The sequence below is a fragment of the Lissotriton vulgaris genome, chromosome 8, assembly GCF_964263255.1.
Source record: "Lissotriton vulgaris chromosome 8, aLisVul1.2, whole genome shotgun sequence".
NCBI lineage: Eukaryota > Metazoa > Chordata > Amphibia > Caudata > Salamandridae > Lissotriton > Lissotriton vulgaris.
The window spans coordinates 1370389912-1370407547 of record NC_141696.1 but is presented as its reverse complement, the minus strand read 5'-3'; the positions used below and the strand labels follow the sequence as shown (position 1 = coordinate 1370407547).

The 17636-nt window shown below is 42.1% G+C and overlaps 1 protein-coding gene across 4 annotated transcripts in view; it reads left to right on the top strand.

The window, feature by feature from the left end:
* Positions 1 to 17636, top strand: part of PATL2 (PAT1 homolog 2) — a 392378-nt gene that overhangs the window by 338269 nt on the left and 36473 nt on the right. The window lies entirely within an intron of this gene.

The window sequence follows — 17636 nt, the reverse complement described above, 5'->3', positions numbered from 1 at the left end:
ACAACAAAACACATGTATAGAAATGCAATTTGATTGTGTGATTACATCTTTTCAGTCCGTGCAATATTAAACTGTGTGGTTTACACGGACATATCATGCGCATATTCACACCCCAATTATTGGCATGTAACTGGTGAAAGTTCAGAGGTTGCACAGGCTGCTCGCCAGTCCCATTGCCATACAACGAGCCACAAAACAGTTAAGAATTGAGGAATTCAGAGAAGGGAAGTGAAAGACATGCAGCACAGCCAAGCTCCACCGCAGCAGTTGGAACATGTTCACAAACTGGCAGTTTCGGACATTTCATTCAGCCCAGAATTAGCTGTGTCAAACTTCAAGATAAGATACGCCTCTTTTTGAGACAGGCGAAGATCAGGATCTCCGCTGCCACCTCTGATAACAGCTAGAACAGTCCATCTTATATCCTGAATTGAGTGTTTTTGTTGCAGGAAATGGGAGACCAGAGGCGCTGTCATATTTTTGTTGTTGATCCTTGAACGATGTTGGATGATTCTTTGGCGAACCTCCTGTGTGGTTTTTCTAATGTACAGCTTTTTGCACGGGCATTGTATGGCATATATGGTGTACTTGGTCTTATAGTTTGTGTGTTCATTATGACGCCAAAACTTATTACCATCCGTGAATAGTGAGCCTTCTATAGTGAGGTCGCAGACAGAACATGTCCCACATTTTCGATGCCCTTTAACCGGATTGGCTCCAAAGATCGTGCCTTGAGTCTTTTTTTGGAGGTGGTCTGGTAGATGTAATCATTTCACCGATACTTCTGTTCTTTTTAAGAGCAAACAGGGGGGCACCTACATCAGGTAGAATTTCTTGGACCAAATGCCAGCTTTTTTTGATGATGTTTTGTAGTTGGTTGGTGTGTGGACCAAACGTGGATACACATACCATCCTCTCAGTTGCCCGCTTTGGTCTCTTCTCCAGAAGATGTTCCCTGGGTGTCCATCTCGCTCTCTTCATAGAGTGCTTCAAGAGTTTATGAGGGTAGCCTCTTTCTTGTAACTTGGAGGTCAATCCTTGTCCATGCAACTCGAACTGCTGAATCGTTGAACAGTTCCGTCTTACCCGGAGGTACTGTCCATAAGGGAGGTTATCCCTTAGACTCCGCGGGTGGTAGCTCTTGTAGTGGAGGGCATTATTCTTCTCTGTTTTTTTTCTGATATAATGAACATGTTAGCACTTCATCTCTGGCTGATATTTCAACATCCAAGAACGGAAGTGATCTTTCATGATAGCTCAGGCTGAATTTAATGTCTGGGCTCCTATCGTTTAGCCATACGTGGAACTCTTCCAGTTGTGTCGATGTTCCATTCCAGACGCACCACACGTCATCTATATATCGGAGCCATTGTCCGATATGGCCTCTGTAGGGATTGTTATTCAAAACATATTTCTCCTCAAATTGTCCCATATACAAAATAGCCATTTCGGGGGCAAAAGGACAGCCCATTGCAGAGCCTTTGATTTGTAGAAACATCTCGTCCTCAAAGGTGAAGAAATTCTTCTTTAGGGCCACAGTTGCAAGTGATATTATAAGTTCAGTAGGAACCCTATGTGGACGTGGTCTGTTGTCCAAATAAAGTTCCATGACATTCAGACCGTCTTGCTGAGGAATTTGTGTGTACAGCGATGACACATCCATAGATGTCAACAGTTGGCAAGAAGGATCGAATGACAGGCCTTCAACTTTGTTTATAAAATCCATTGTGTCCCTCAGATAGGAGGGCACCTGCACCACAAGGGGTTTCAAGAAGACATCCACAAATTTGGAAATAGGTTCGAGCACAGAATCGCAACCGGACACGATCGGGCGTCCTGGAGGTACTTTCGGGTCTTTGTGCACCTTCGGAAGAAAGTACAAGTGCGGGGTCCGTGGGTGTTGCTTGACAAGATATTCTGTTTCTTTTGGTCCAAGAATCCCTGCTTCCCTGGCGGTGTTGACAAGTCTTCTTACTTCATCCTGAATCTGGGCGGTAGGGTCGTGGGTGATACGGCGGTACCACTCTTGATTTCCAAATTTGTGGATGTCTTCTTGAAACCCCTTGTGGTGCAGGTGCCCTCCTATCTGATATATAGATGACGTGTGGTGCGTCTGGAATGGAACATCGACACAACTGGAAGAGTTCCACGTATGGCTAAACGATAGGAGCCCAGACATTAAATTCAGCCTGAGCTATCATGAAAAATCACTTCCGTTCTTGGATGTTGAAATATCAGCCAGAGATGAAGTGCTAACATGTTCATTATATCAGAAAAAAACAGATAAGAATAATGCCCTCCACTACAAGAGCTACCACCCGCGGAGTCTAAGGGATAACCCGTATGGACAGTACCTCCGGGTAAGACGGAACTGTTCAACGATTCAGCAGTTCGAGTTGCATGGACAAGGATTGACCTCCAAATTACAAGAAAGAGGCTACCCTCATAAACTCTTGAAGCACTCTATGAAGAGAGCGAGATGGACACCCAGGGAACATCTTCTGGAGAAGAGACCAAAGCCGGCAACTGAGAGGATGGTATGTGTATCCACGTTTGGTCCACACACCAACCAACTACAAAACATCATCAAAAAAAGCTGGCATTTGGTCCAAGAAATTCTACCTGATGTAGGTGCCCCCCTGTTTGCTCTTAAAAAGAACAGGAGTATCGGTGAAATGATTACATCTACCAGACCACCTCCAAAAAAAGACTCTCAAGGCACGATCTTTGGAGCCAATTCGGTTAAAGGGCATCGAAAATGTGGGACATGTTCTGTCTGCGACCTCACCATAGAAGGCTCACTATTCACGGATGGTAATAAGTTTTGGCGTCATAATGAACACACAAACTGTAAGACCAAGTACACCATATATGCCATACAATGCCCGTGCAAAAAGCTGTACATTGGAAAAACCACACAGGAGGTTCGCCAAAGAATCATCCAACATCGTTCAAGGATCAACAACAAAAATATGACAGCGCCTCTGGTCTCCCATTTCCTGCAACAAAAACACTCAATTCAGGATATAAGATGGACTGTTCTAGCTGTTATCAGAGGTGGCAGCGGAGATCCTGATCTTCGCCTGTCTCAAAAAGAGGCGTATCTTATCTTGAAGTTTGACACAGCTAATTCTGGGCTGAATGAAATGTCCGAAACTGCCAGTTTGTGAACATGTTCCAACTGCTGCGGTGGAGCTTGGCTGTGCTGCATGTCTTTCACTTCCCTTCTCTGAATTCCTCAATTCTTAACTGTTTTGTGGCTCGTTGTATGGCAATGGGACTGGCGAGCAGCCTGTGCAACCTCTGAACTTTCACCAGTTACATGCCAATAATTGGGGTGTGAATATGCGCATGATATGTCCGTGTAAACCACACAGTTTAATATTGCACATACTGAAAAGATGTAATCACACAATCAAATTGCATTTCTATACGTGTGTTTTGTTGTGTTAAGTATAGCAATTCAAAGCCTTAATGCCAAAGGGCACCATGTTTTCGAATCTTGCTGGGAGTAGGTCAATATTATACTAGAACAAATCGCATGTTAAAAATGTGGGGTGTTATTACGCTTATGTTATGCTTCTACATACCACATTGTATAATTTTAACATTGTTGATAATGTTTATTCATACAATTTGAACTGTATTTCAATTGTTCTATGTATGAGAATACCAATGGGCAAGTCGGATACCTTAGGGTGCCCTGGGGTCCACTTAGTGTTTTTGAGTTGCACTGCGAGCGTGTAAGAGTCAGACTACAATGTCCAGCATCCTATGGGAGCGGCCTCTGGACACACCCGTTTACCTTATGACCCGGTTCTTTAAATCTCCCTGGAAGGCGCCGCGTCTAACCTACTAACAGAACTTTGCTCGCAATTGACGGATTGATTTCCCCGACAGAAGTAAGTGCCTCACGCAAATCCTGAGCGCGTGTTTTCATGATTAGGTTGCCGGTTTCAAAAATATGAAACTAACACGCTGCCACCCCCACTCTTTCTTGCAGTGGGCTTCGGTGAAACTGACACCGCCAGCCGGACAGAATTGGGTTCTGTTTCCCGTGCGCCTAACTCATTGACCCCTTGGCGTTCAGGTAGGAACGTTCTCTTTTCCGTTGCTTAGGTGGCTGAACCCGGTTTTTATAACCAACACGCGCATTTACCCTGGGAATCTTTTTCATTACTTACTTAGCCCATCACATCGGCGCAGCAAACCATGTGAGCTGTATACCCACCCTGAGTGTGTACCGCAAGGCGGACATCACGCTTTCAGGCCTTCCACGTATCAACCGCAGGTATGATCCACCTCCATGAAGGGCACATGTAATGTATGACTGCTCTATTTCCCCACATGCAATGAGCTATTGATTGTGCTGAGCTTTCCTTATATTTCCTTATATGCCTTTTCAGAACAGACTGTTTTCTGAGAATTGCCCACACTACGGCAACGTCTGTGCCATTGTGCAGGTAATTATTTCCCTGGTTTCCTTGGAGCCAGAGTATATATATTTTAATGGTACTATGATATACAAACCTGACACCAACCCTGTATGTTTTCACAGATTCATTTTTCCCAGTCCCTGTCCTGAAGAGAACCTATAACACCCTGGTTCGAAACGCGTCGACACCCCACCCTGTGGCAAATTCAAAGGGTGCCGCTAGGACACAACTAATTCCGCTCTATTGGACCCTAGGAGTGTAACCCCATCTAAATATCCGACCACAGGTTTTGGTAGACAGGCAGGCACTCATTTCCACCTCTATCCCGCCTGTCCCCTGGGTTCATAGTTCTAAGGACTGGTTTTCCTCCTTGTTTTTTGCATCAGTATTGCATTATTTAAATCTGCAATTGAATTGAATCACTTTATGTTCTATTGTCTTGGTGTGTTATTTGTCTCGTTTGACTCGAGCGTTGTAAATAGTGTACATTTGTAAATTTGTATTTTTGTAGATACTGTGTATATGAACCTACTGTCTTGATGGTTTTTTGTTTGTGCCGGTGTACTTTGAAACTTTAAGAATCTGAAAAAAATAAAAATAAATGCGTTCTGGAATATAAATACAGTGGTCACGTAGTACATACAGACTGCGTGTCTGCAGGATTTCTGTGTTAAATTGTCCTGTCCAGCCACCCTTTTCTGTTTATCACGTAATGCCTGGAGGGCAGCGCTGAATCATCCTGCACCTCCGCGAACGCATCTTGAGCGGACTGAAATGAACGCGCCCCCTGGCCCGACCGCGGACAGTCACTGGAGGTGACCGGGCTGGGCGTCCGAAGCGCTGCCGCCAGAGGGACTACAACCACGCACGGATCTTGGGTACATGACGGTGTTATCGAAGGCAAGACTAGCGCCTAGACAGGAGCCGTGCGAACCACACGGCGCCCGGGAGTACATTGCAGCTGAGTCTCAGGAGACGCTTGTTTCTGCGCCCAGAACGTGGCGTGCGATGCCATATTGGAACCGTTACACCGGCCAGGTCTGTGACGCTGGGAGTGAGGCGGCCTCACGATGAGTGCAACAAGACACTGCACCCAGTGCGAACAATAGCCATCACGCGACCGCCAAAGCAGCAATAGCCACGACGATTACTCAACGCAAGGCACACCCCGGAAAGGGAGTTCAACACGCGACTGCAGGCCGCATTGAGGGTTGGCAGCAGTGGATAACAAAGGAGCGACGGCCCCTGCCTGGACACGACGCGGCCCCCGAGAGTGTGGTAAGCGGCAGCTGACTGTACCACCGAGAGTTATATAGCGCTTGTGAGAGGGTGGAAAAGGTCTGCGACGCAGTGCACGAGTGTTGGCCTGCAACATCAGCAACATCCACCTGCCTCATCAGAGACGGCACTAGACCCGGAGCCCCTAATTTGCTAGGCGTGCTGGTAGTGGAAACTACCCACACAGAGTAGGAGGATAGCCGAAGATACACAGTACCCGCCTGGGCAACAAGAGGACTAACCGGACCAGTCCTCCGCCACCCTGCAGACGAGATCCATGGGAAAACACAGTGCCAAAGTTCAAGACCAGGGCACTAACGCGGACATGCAGTCCACTGGCTAGGACGATCCACTGGCTCCTCCCACATGGAAATTATGGATGTACCATGTTACTCCGCATACTTTTACTCCGCATACCGTTACAACGCGACTTTTACAACGCATACCATTACAACGCATAGCGCTTTGGGGTGCTGGATAGTGGTAAGTATAATTTACTATTCTAACTCCAGTCCCCGTGGACCCTAGGGAAGGTGTTGGATAGTAAGTTATACTTATCCCCTATCCTAGAGCGCCCCCCAGCGCAATGCGTTGTAATGGTATGCGGAGTAAAAGTCGCGTTGTAATGGTAGTGCGGAGTAAAAGATGCGTTGTAACGGGTGTATACCGGAAATTATACCGCCGATGGGCAAGGGCACACAGGATGCCAAACTGGACCTCATACTAGCTGAAATAAGGACCACAAGAGAGGCACTGGAACTAAGGATGGACAATATGGCCACTGGCCTGTCGCTCCTTAGGGCAGACCACAATAAACTAGCTGAGAAGGTCTCGGAACATAAGATTGCACTTGACGACCTGATACCGCAGCAGATGGACCACTCCACGAAGATAGAAGGCATGGAAAAGCAGATTAAATTGCTGTGGGACAAGATGGATGACTCGGAAGGGCGGGCCCGCCGCAATAACGTAAGAATTTTAAGAATACCGGAGCGAAGTGAAGGGAGGAATCCCACGCAGTTCTTTGAAGACTGGCTCAAGAAGGTTGTTGGCCCGCAAGACCTAACCCCGCTGTATAGTGTAGAACGTGCGCACAGAATGCCTGCGAGACCGCCGAGGCCAGGGGCGCCACCGCGTCCATTTATAGCACGCCTCCTTCACTATAAGGACCGAGACTCAGTACTACGTGTGGCGAGAGAAAAGGCGCCGCGAAGGTATGAGGATAAAACTAGATCAGTGTATCCGGACTTCACCCCGGCGGTGCAACGAGCCAGGTCTACATTTCTAGGAGTGAAACGTAAATTACGGAACAGAAATTTGAAATGTGCCCTGCTGTTCCCTGCTCACCTTAAAATACTGTACGAAAATAAATCGCACTTCTTTGACACCCCTGAGGAAGCAGCGGAATCGATGGAGGTAACTCTAATGCCACCGAACACACAGGACCCGTTTGAAGAGGACCAGAATGGCGGACCTTCACGTCAGGAGAAACATCATCCTTAATCCAACGCGGGAGAAGAGCACGCGAAACATTCGACAACGAGCGAAAAATCGACACTGGGGCCCTCTGGGGGAAAAAGGCGAACGTGGTCCAACTTACGGAGGCAGCACTGGCCGCACACGATGCAAGAGGCGCAACTGGCTTGGGCAGCACTTCAGGCACACACAGGGAGGTGTCCAGCTCTGCGGACAGCTTGCAGCTTTTTCCCAAGATCACAGCACAAATGGCAGAGGATCTCTGACTGTACCCTTGGAGGACTCCGGGTGGTAATGTATGAAACTAACGCACTGGAACATAATGGGGTGGATGGGAAGCGAGGGCACATTAGCGAAGGGCTCGCTGTAACACCACCGACAGGTACCAGACAGGTGTACGTGGACTACACCCCCCACCGTATAGACATGTTCTGGTTTGACTTTTGCCCACGTTGGGCAACTTGGTTTGGACCTCGGGTCTTTTTGCTTGGGGACCTTAAAGTTAGGGAGTTACACGTTTATATGGCACTCGAATCATCGCATATTGTACACATGGCCGATCTGCCTAGAGGCCTATTGGACATGCACACCACGGTCAGACATGGGGACCCTTATTATCTACAAAATATGCACCTGGAATGTGCGGGCATGGGGTCCATTCACAAGAGACACAGAATATTGGCGCAACTCAATCGGAGAGGTGTCATGATGGCCTGCCTCCAGGAGACTCATTTGAACAGTGCGGAGAGCGCAAAACTGCTCAAGAAATGGAAGGGACAATTATTTGCTACCTCTTACTCTGTATTCTCAAGGGGGGCAGCCGTATGGATCAGGAACTCAATACCCTTTAAGATGGTGGAAAAGAGGATAGATAAGGAGGGTAGATATGTCTTTGTGCGTGGGCTGCTGGATGGCTCCCCTGTTGTGCTTGGCAGTGTGTATGCACCGAACTTTGTCCAATCAGACTTTCTAACCAGCGTAAATGGGGTGTTGGCTGACTGGGCAGAATGCAAATGGATCATAGGCGGGGACTTTAACGCGGTATTGGATACTTTGCTGGACAGGTCACATCCACCTTTGCACGCCACTGAGAGTAGAAGGCAGGCGGGGAACAGCCATTACAACGCAACTTTTGCAACGCAAGTGCTATTACAACGCATGTTTTTACAACGCCTGCTATTACAACGCAAGTGCTGTTACAACGCATGCTTTTACATCGTAACGATTTTTATTTTATTTTTGAATGATTATATATTAAAATAAGAATACTCCAGTACTTTTTTATTAATTGATAAATTATTAAAATAAAATTAATATTTATTACAAAAAATGTATTTTAAAAAATATATAAATATTTAAAAATGGACAGATGTTATTTTAAAGAATTAATAATGTAGTACTTATTTTTTTAATTATTAATTAAATTATAAAGTATTATAACGTATTTAAAAGTATTATTTAAAAAGTACTTTAAAATAAATATTTTATTTATTATTTAAAAAATATTTTTTATTATAAAAGTATTTTTATGTATAATTATTAATTAGGTATTTTTTTTAATTTAAAAGTAATAGATAATGTTTTAAAAAATATTGGATAGTTTATTTAATAAAAATGTAATAAAGAAGTAAATAAGTTTTATATTTAATTTAATATTAAAAATGTAAATGAAAGCAAATTGATGGGTTTTTTTTTATAATTGATTGAATGGTTAATGTTGAGTTTAAAAAAAAAAATTACATGTAAAAAATAGTATTTTAGAAATACTCTAACTAATTTTATAATATTTAAAAAAAATAATTTACATTTTAAAGTAAAATGGTATTAATTTAATATGTAAAGATAGATCTTTTCCCACGTTTTTACATTGATTCCTCTGGAGTGATTTGTCCTTCTTTTATTTCGATAACTTCACTATAGTAACTTTTGAAAGCAGTAGAAAAGCAGGAAATATGCAGAAATGGAAGGAAATACGATTAGGATAAAGGTAAGTGATTAAAACCTTAATTTACTGAAGTAGGATAATGTAGAAAAAGGAAAAGTAATGAATAAGTAAAACTATAATGAATTAGAATTTAATGTTTGTGTTTATATTTTTATTTTAAAAAATATATAACATATAAATAATTTTATTAACGTTAAATATAATTTTAATCATTTTTGGACAATTGCACAATAATTATAACAATAGATTTACATTTAATAAATCACAACTTTGGATAATAGTCCATTTTTATCTTAGTAGTTTTTGATCACGTAGTCACGTAAACGTAGACTCAAACGGCCATTTTGAACAGCATCGATTGGTGGAAGCAGCTGGAAGCTGATCTGCGCACAGGTAGGTAACTTTATTTACTTAAATTATAGTTAAAAATAACATTATGGATATATATATATATTGTAAGGTAAGAATAAGGAGAGGTTGCATATGTAAAATGTGATGTTTTGGTAATTTTTTCAACATGTCGCAGATCATGTTAATTGAATATGCCTTTGTCGGGTCGCATTTCTATTAGGGGAAACGGATAAGTTGGTAAAAAAATGTATGTATGTTATAATTGAAAATATTTTGAACGTTTCAAAAAATGTGATGTAAAAGCAATGTATAGTTATGGAAAATTGTCTTCAAAATTAAAGAAGACAGTTTGGTTAGTTTTCACAAAAGTGGGTTTTTGGATTTATCGAATATATAACATACTGGCTTTTGGGTTACTAAAGAAAAAGGGATTAGGATTACATGGTGGTTTTACAGGAGACTTGTTGTCGTAATTTCTTTTGTTGGTTAGATACTACAATTGTTATTGCTGGTAAAAACGGATTGATTAGCGAGAAATTTTTGGAGGTAGGAAATGATGGCAGAGTGGTTATGTTCAGTTGTTTTTATAATATCTCCAACAGTAACCGCTCTGCCACGGTATGAATAATATTGCACACACCTCCAATGTCTCCTTGGTTCACTTATCCTTTCATTACAATATATATATATCCACAATGTTTCACTAACCTGTTTCCTTTCCTGGATTTAATATATGTTGCTGTTGCTTAGCTTGACATTTTGTGCTGAAAAAATTGAAAAACAAATAAATATTATGTGTTTCTGTTATAAATGAACAATTATAAAATGTCTAGCACAATATTTACTGTTGCATTTCCATGAGTTAGAATTGTAATTTTTAGACCTAAACTATCCTATATTTACCTTACTGTTGCATTTTCCTGAAGTTAGAAAAATAATGTTATCCCTATACTATCCCACACTTATACCACTGCTGCACCTTCTTGGACTTGGAATAGTATTTTTTTCCACTACACTATCCCACACTTTCTCTACTGTTGCACTTTTCTGGAGTTGGATTAGTAAATTTTATATCTATACTATCCAACACTTACCCTACTGCTGCACTCTCTTGGAGTTGGAATAGTAAGTCTTAACCCTACACTATCCCACACGTTCCCTACTGCTGCACCTTTTTGGAGTTAGAATAGAAATTTGTATGCCTTTACCATCCTACACTTTCCCTACTGCTGCATCTACCTGGAGTTTGAATAGAAGATAATACTATTTTCCTACTTTTTCCCTTCTGCTGCACCTACCTGGAGTTACAATAGTAATTGATACCTCTACACCATAGAACATTTTCCTTCGCTGTGTGTGTTTTATTTACCTTTTGGTTTGGTTTCTTTCTTTGTGGTCTGGGTTCTGCTTTGCTTTCTCTTTTCTTGGTGGGCTTTTTGGTTGTTGCCTTTTTTGGGATTTGGAGGTTGTTCACCTCAGAAGATTGTTCAGAATTTCTAAAAAAAAAAGGAATAAAGAAAAGTGAAATGTTATTTTAATGTAAAATGTTGCAGATGCAGTTATAAATGTCATAAATACTGTGTATAAGTTACATTTCTTTTTACTGTTCCTTTTCTTCTATACTAACCTTTCCTTGTTATTGCATTTTTCTGATGTTGGTAAAGTATTTTATTCCCCTACACCATCCTACACTTTCCCTACCGCTGCACCTATCTGGTGGTAGAATAGTAAATAATACCCCTACACAATCCTATAATTCTCCTACTGCTGCACTTACCTGGAGTTAGATTAAACAATATTATCTCTACTCCATCCTTGTCTTTCCGTACTGTAGCACCTACCTGGAGTTAGATTAGAAAATAAAACTCCTTTACCATCCTACACTTTCCCTACTGCTGCACTTACCTGGAGTTAGAATAGTATTTGATACCCCTACACCATCCCACACTTTCCTTACTGCTGCACTTTCCAGGAGTTGGAATAGTAAATCTTATCCCTATACTATTCAACACTTACCCTACTGCTGCAATTTCCTGAAGTTGGAATAGTAAGTCTTAACCCTACACTATCCCACACTTTCCTTACTGCTGCACCTTTTTGGAGTAGGAAGAGAAATTTGTATGCCTTTACCATCCTACACTTTTCCTTCTGCTTGCATCTACCTGGAGTTTGAATAGAAAATAACTTTTACCATCCTACTGTTTCCCTACTGCTGCACCTACCTGGAGTTACAATAGTAATTGATACCTCTACATCATAGAACATTTTCCTTCATTGTGTGTGTTTTATTTACCTTTTGGTTTGGTTTCTTTCTTTGTGGTCTGGGTTCTGCTTTGCTTTCTCTTTTCTTGGTGTGATATTTGGTTGTTGCTTTTTTGGGATTTGGAGGTTGTTCACCTCAGAAGATTGTTCTGAATTTCTAAAAAAAGGAAAAGTGAAATGTTATTTTAATGTAAAATGTTGCAGATGCAGTTATAAATGTCATCAATACTGTGTATAAGTTACATTTCTTTTTACTGTTCCTTTTCTTCTATACTGACCTTTCCCTGTTATTGCATTTTTCTGATGTTGGTAAAGTATTTTATTCCCCTACACCATCCTACACTTTCCCTACTGCTGCACCTATCTGGTGGTAGAATAGTAAATAATATCTCTACTCCATCTTTGTCTTTCCCTACTGCTGCACTTACCTGGAGTTAGAATAGTATTTGATACCCCTACACCATCCCACACTTTCCCTACTGCTGCACTTTCCAGGAGTTGGAATAGTAAATCTTATCCCTATACTATCCAACACTTGCCCTACTGCTGCACTTTCCTGGAGTTGGAATAGTAAGTCTTAATCCTACACTATCCCACACTTTCCTTACTGCTGCACCTATTTCAGTAAGAATAGAAATTATTTATCCTTTACCATCCTACACTTTTCCTACTGCTGCATCTACCTGGAGTTGGAATAGTAAGTCTTAACCCTACACTATCCCACACTTTCCCTACTGCTACACCTACCTGGTGTTAGAATAGAAAATATCTTTTCACTATCCTCCACTTTCCCTAATGCTGCACCTTCCTCTAGTTAGAATAGTAATTAATACCCCATACATCATTGAACATTTTTCCTTACAGTATGTATTTTTTATACCTTTTAGTTTGGTTTATTTTTTTGTGGTCTGGTTTCTGTTGTGCTTTCTCTTTTGTTGGTGAGATTTTGCGTTGTTGCCCTTTTGGGATTCGGAGGTTGTTCACCTCAGAAGATTCTTGACAATTTCTAAAAAAAAAGAATAAGGGAAAATAAATGTTATTTTAATGTAAAATGTTGCAGATGCAGTTAAAAATGTCTACAAATTTGTGTATAATTTACATTTCTCTTTACTGTTCCTTTTATACTATATTAACCTTTCTCTGTTATTGCATTTTTCTGATGTTGGTATAGTATTTTATTCACCTACAACCTCCTACTCTTTCATTACTGTTGTAATTATCTCGAGTTAGATTATTTAAAACCCCTACACCATCCCATACTTTCCCTACTGCTGCACCTACCTGAAGGTATAATAGTAAATAATAGCTCTATATCATCCATCACTTTTCTGACTGCTGCACCTACTTGGAGTTAGAAGAGTAAATAAAACCCCTACAATTTCCTATTCTTTCCCTGCTGCTGCACTTACTTGGAGTTAGAATAGTATTTGACACCTCTACACCCTCCCACTCTTTCTTTACTGCTGCACCTATTCGAATCGAAAATAATATATTTTTACCATCTTACACTTTCCCTACTGCTGCACCTGCCTCTAGTTAGATTAGTAATGTTAATTAAATGTTTACCCTTTTTAAAAGTCGACGTTTCAATTGTCAATGTAGAAAGTAATTTATAATTTTCTCGAAGTAGAATTTCTGTGTGAAAAACAGATTAAATTTATTTTGTTTTTAAAATGTTTTTTCGTGTCAGTTGTATAGAAGTGTCATTTTTAAAAATTCGAAAAGTACCTTCAAATTAATCTTGAAGAGGAGTGTTGCTTCTGTAGCAATATTCTATTTATTAAAACTGGATTTTTCCGTTGCTGTTTATAGTAGTTCAACTAATGGAAAAAATGTAACTTTTTGTGATGTGTGAAAAATAATATATGTTTATTTCATTGAAAATAATTCTAAATAATAAACAAATTTAATTAGATTTTAGTCTGCTTTAAATATTTTGCGTTTTTTATTTAAGGATATATGTATCTATAATTGTATTACGAGAAATAATGCTCCGGAAATCCAATCTGGCGTTATATTGAGGAAGAAGTCAGAGGGTCAGCTTTTGGCGTCTGGTCACTCTGGGAGTTGAGAAACAACTGTTTTTAAAATGGTGTCTGGCTCGTATTTATAAGTTTTGGTCAGTGTCATTGTTTTTTTTTAAAGAAACACAGCATTGGTATTATTTAAAATACGAATTATTACTGTGGAAAGTTATAATTTAAAACTTTGTTAAGAGATGTTTTCACTTTTTTGTTCCGTTTTGGCATCCATTTTGAAACTAGTGTTGTGGTATTGTTTTTATGGAAAGATTTGTAGGACTTATTTCCTAACTACACATTTTAAAATGGCGTCTGTGTATGTATGTGTATGTATAATTTTACTGTTTACGAATAATTATTTTTTAACATACTATTATATGTTAAGATTATTGGTTTTGTTATTTTCGCTGCCTGTGTAAAATATTCAAAATTTACGAATACATGAGTATTAATTTTTAATACTAGAGCATCATTTTTAATACTAGAGTATTAATTTTAATAAAATTGTTGCATTTCTTTTAATAAACGTTTAGTTTTTCACAACATTTTAAGACACTTCCCCACCCAAAACCCCTAGTTTACCTGCATCCCGTTCCAGATTTTATTTTACATAAAAAAATATATATTGTAATGGTATGCGTTGTAAATGATTTCGTTGTAATAGTACTTTTCTATTATTTACACTATCTTGCGTTGTCATAGTATTCCTAGTAAAAAACATGCGTTGTAAAAAATGTGTTGTAAAGGAACGCGTTGTAATAGTATGCATTGTAACGTCATACATCCAAGGCAGGCAGATGCGCTAGCGCAATGGGCAGAGGGTTGGGATCTGGCGGACACATGGCGCAGCAAACACTTGTTAAGCAGAGAATACACTTTTTACTCCCCGCCCCACAGATTGCACACTAGAATAGACAGAGTTTTCTGCACCAAGCCTTTATTAGAAGCCATGCTCACGACAGAACATATGGGTAAGACACTCTCCGACCATAACCTGGTGGAAATACCACTGCAGTGGGGCAGGGTCCCGACACCGATACCGACATGGCGCCTAAATGCGGAACTGTTAGAAGATACTGTCTTTAAGACGTCGCTGGCAAACACCATTACCACTTACTTTACCGTAAACACAGGTTATGCTAGTTCCAGGCAAGTGGAATGGGACGCATTTAAGGTGTCAATCAGAGAGGATGCAATGGCCGCACGGGTGGGCAGGAGACGTGAGGTGATCGAAAAGCTTCGGGAGGTAGAGGGTCAACTAGCAATGTTGGAAAGTGAGGCTGCTGGTACGAATTTGCCCTTCACACCGTTACAGGAGGCACACATACGCCACGCTGAACTACTAGAGGAACTAAGATTACTGGACTATAGGGAGTACACCTGCAGACAATACACACAAGCAGAAAGATCGGGGCCCCTGCTAGCCCGCATTATACGGGATACCCCTGCACACCTGCCCATACTAGAGGTTATTGACCAGGGGGGATCAACGGCCATGACACAGATAGATATTAACACTGCTTTCAGGGACTACTCTGCCACATTATACGGCCCACACAGACAGCTTTCAAATACGGCATTTGAGGAGTTAATGGGGGAACTAGACCTGCCGCAGCTTGATGACAGACAAAGAGACGACCTGAAGCGCCTTACTCGGTTGCGGAGGTCCGGCAAGCCATACACGCGCTCCCGAGGAATAAAACCCCTGGGACAGATGGCCTCCCGGCAGAGTTCTACGAGACATATATTGACCTACTTGCCCCGTGCCTACAGGTGGTCCATCAAGAGGCGCTGCGAACTCGATCACTACCGCAATCGTCCCTACAGGCGCTGATGGTTTCCCTTCTGAAGCCGGGAAGAGACGGAATGCAACTGGCTAACTACAGACCTTTATCTTTACTAAACACGGATTATAAAATATTGAGTAAGATCCTGGCAACGAGACTAGCTCAATACATCCCACAACTAATACATCCTGACCAATGCGGGTTTGTGCCTGGCAGTACGGCTATGAACCTACGGAGGTTAGCCCAACTCATGCTATGCGAACAGGCAGAGGAGGGAACGGAGGGCTGTATTTCCCTAGACCTAAATCAGGCTTTCGACTCCCTTAGATGGGATTTTATGTTTGCGACATTTGCAAAATTTGGTATACCGCCCGAATATATCGCCTGGGTCAGATTAATGTACACCCACCCTACAGCACGGGTACGTATGAACAGGTGCATATCGGCGAACTTGAACGTTGCAAGGGGTACCAGACAAGGCTGCCCGCTGTCCCCGCTCTTGTTTATTTTAGCACTTTAGCCATTGCTCTGTAAACTTCGGAAATTGGCACCTCACAGGGGCATAAAAAGAGCCGGGGCAGTCCATGTGGTGTCTGCATATGCAGATGATATCATTCTGTACCTGCGGGATCTGAGAGGTGTCCTAGACCCCATACCCAAGATATTTGAGGAATTCCGTACGTTGTCGGGCCTCACCATTAGTGAGCCTAAGTCATACGGATACTGCTTCAACGCCACTGGTGCGACCACCCCATTGTCCTTTGCACCACATAATTTCCAGATGGCGGAAACAACCTTCCGATACCTAGGGATACAGGTATATAGAGGAGCTGGGGACATGATCGACGGCAACCTGGGGAGGTCAATAGTAGCACTGAAATCACAGATACAATTTTGGACAGCACTACCACTGTCTGTCGCGGGCAGAGTGGCCATCTCCAAGATGGTTGTACTTCCCCGCCTAATCTACTACTTCACGAGCCTACCATTCGTGATCCCGGCTGCATTGTTTAAGACGCTGGATACGATCCTAACGGAACTAGTGTGGTGTTCGGGATGGAGGGGTATCAGCCTTGCCAAACTGCAGCTCACCACGGAAACTGGCGGTATGGGAGTGCCGGACTTCCGGGCATACAACTATGCCGGCCAACTACAATGGCTCGCCTACTGGCTGGCAGGACGAAATCTGCATGAAATCGACTTATCGGAAGAAGACTGGCCAAGAAGGAAAGTCCATACACTGCTATTACCTCGTTCCGAGATTCCGGTGGCGACACCTCCACTACTCCGACTTGCAATACACTATTGGAGGAAGGCGGTGAAATACACGGCACCGACTACCTCATACGCCCCCCGCAATACCACTTCTGGGAATCCCACTGGGGACGGGACTGTTATCAAACCAAACACTCACTGCATGGCACGATGCAGGAGTAAGACAAGTCGGGGACCTGTATGCAGATGGCCGCATGATGTCCTTTGAGGACTTCCGTGCCACACATCACACCCTAGGAGGACTGTTTCTCCTACATGCCGGAGTGCGTCCGTATATAGCGAAGACATGGGCGCAGAATGGAGATGAACCACTTACAAACCCGCTGTTGTCAATGCAATATCTCATGGGAACGGGCAGCTACCTATCTAAATGGATTACAAATGGTATCAGAACAGGGAAGGCAACATCGTTACAACCTCTAAGAGCGAAATGGGAGGGAGACATTGGTAGACCGATTAGGGATAAGGAGTGGGAACGTATCCTAAAATTTCCAAAGAAGGTGTCAAGAAACCCGAAGTTTAAGTTCATACAACTGATGGTCTTACATAGGGCATACCTTACACCTCACTGCCTGCACGATATGTTTCCTAACACGGTTGACAATTGCCCCCGATGTGGAGCCGATGACGCAAGGCTACTACATAAGATGTGGGACTGCCCAAAATTAGGCTACTACTGGAAAACAATACATGAGGCGCTGATTCACTTGGCTCCTTCCAAGGCGATTGATACCATAGAATATTCCATACTAGGACTGGGGCCGGTGGAGCGCAAAAAAAGTGTAGCTACTCGATTCACTGATAT